Raw genomic sequence first — 2,068 nt, forward strand, 5'->3', positions numbered from 1 at the left:
AGGCTGCTGCAGCCTGACATGGTAGCAGCTGGGGGAGGGGAGGAGTGAGCCTCCTCCCCCCCACCCAGCTTGGGCCCAGGCTCACTCCTTTCCCCCCACCCCCATCAACTCCGAGCCCGCTCCTCCCATTCCCCCACCACCACCAGGTCAGCCAGGCCCCTCTGCTCCCCCTGCCGTGGCAAGATGGTTTCTCCCTACCCTTGGGCCCGGTCCTCCCCTGAAATCGGTCCCGGGCCTACTCCTCCCCTCCCCCCACCACTGCAGTGGGGAGTGGGGGAGCAGGCCCAGACCCCAAGCAGCAGGAAGTAATGGAGAAGTGGGCCCGGATGGGGGGAGACACGGGGCTCCATCCCCGCCTGCTCCCTGCCCCACCCCCGTCATACTTGACAAGCAATTGACTAGTACAGCTGTGTATCTATATAGATATAGATACAGAGGCATACATAGATACATATGTATCTATATAGATATAGACATATATACATGCACACACACGTGTGTGTGTGCGTGTGTCTTTTCCATGGGCAACTCCAGACGGGTACTGTGGTGTGCTTGTACCCACCTTTTGGACTACAGTGTATGAGAAGCAGCTGGGAACATTTTTTAAAAATCCCCAAAGCAGGCAAGAATTCCTTTCTCTCTGAGCTCACTGGTATCTCCCTTCTCCACTGCCTACCGCTGCCACAGTCCCCAGCTGACATGAGGACTAGGGGAGTCCCAAAGCCACTTCTGGCCTGTTTCAGCTGGGCTGTGATAGAAGCTGGGTTCAGCCAGGAAGAGCAGCAGGCAGGTTTCTTCCTGCCCAGTCTTCCAGAGTGTTTCCTGACAACCCAGGAGTGTATTGCCCCTATATATGCTCAGGAGGGTGAACCTACCTGCCACTACTGCTACAAAATTTAGATCTCAGGATACTATTGTAGTTCATATGAACTATTTTGTGATGAGATATTTAAGACACAGGGATGGGATGCAGACTCTGGGATTTAGTACATGGATCAGGGACAGGGATAAGCAACCTACAGCTCATATGACAGATTCAGCCAGCCAAACAATTTCATCCAGCCAGTGAAGCTGGGACATTGACAGCAATTTGGTGGCACTGGCAATAAGGCTGGAAATAGACATCCTAGGTGGAACACTATCATCTGTGCTGCAATATGACCCCCATGTTGCAGGGCAGGTGGAATCCCCCAGGGGTTCCACCCCTGTGCTTGCATGCAGAGTGCATGCAGCTCAGGCTGCTTGTATTCTTCCACCAGAAGTAATACACACTGGCCGCAATAAAGCAGTAGAGTCCATTACAGGGGTGGGCAAAATATGGCCCACTAACTGGATCTGGCCCACAGGTGGATGCCTGCAAATCAATTGCATCTTGCCCACAGTTTCTCTCACAGCACTCTGTATGGGATCAAGCCCCGCCTGCTCCTGACAACAGCCCTGGTCTTAGCCACCATGCACAGCTTCCTGGTGGGGCTGCTCCTGGTGCAGCTGCAGCCACCTAGGTACTGCTCAGCTGCCCACCCCCCACCCCTGCTCCAGCAGCTCTTCCTGCACTGCTCCAGGCAGCAAACAGCACAGGGAAGTGACAGTGGCATCCATGGTAACATGTGCTGGGCATCACATGCCCAGCCAGACAAGGGCAGTTCCTGTCCCAGTGTGCAGGAGCCACCCAGCTACCTTCCCTGCCTGGCTAGGCATGTAGTACCCAGCACACATCCCCAACAGCCACTGCTGCAACTTCCCAGTGCTACCTGCTGTCCAGTGCAGCACAGCAGGGGCAGGAGGAAGAGCCACTGGAGGGAAGCCACACCAGGCACTGAGAGCCACCCTGCCAGGAAGCTGTGTGCACTGGCCAGGGCCAGGGCCAAAGCCGTTGGCAGCTGCAGGCAGGAGTGAGGCATAGGCGAGAGCGGGCAGGGCTCGGACCCATGCAGAGCAACATAGGGGCAGCTGCAGGCCGGATGGGGCAGGGGAGGGTGGTCTGCACCTACACTGCCCAGGCAAGCTCTCCTGCATAAACTCCCTACCCCTACCTCCCTGCCCTCACCCCCAAGCTGCATCTTAGGGT

At 56.4% G+C, this 2,068-nt stretch overlaps 1 protein-coding gene across 6 annotated transcripts in view; it reads right to left on the reverse strand.

The window, feature by feature from the left end:
* Positions 1-2,068, reverse strand: part of CCDC171 (coiled-coil domain containing 171) — a 406,988-nt gene that overhangs the window by 324,522 nt on the left and 80,398 nt on the right. The window lies entirely within an intron of this gene.

Source organism: Gavialis gangeticus, unplaced genomic scaffold, assembly GCF_001723915.1.
Source record: "Gavialis gangeticus isolate Ggan-Ray unplaced genomic scaffold, GavGan_comp1, whole genome shotgun sequence".
Taxonomy (NCBI): Eukaryota; Metazoa; Chordata; order Crocodylia; family Gavialidae; genus Gavialis; species Gavialis gangeticus.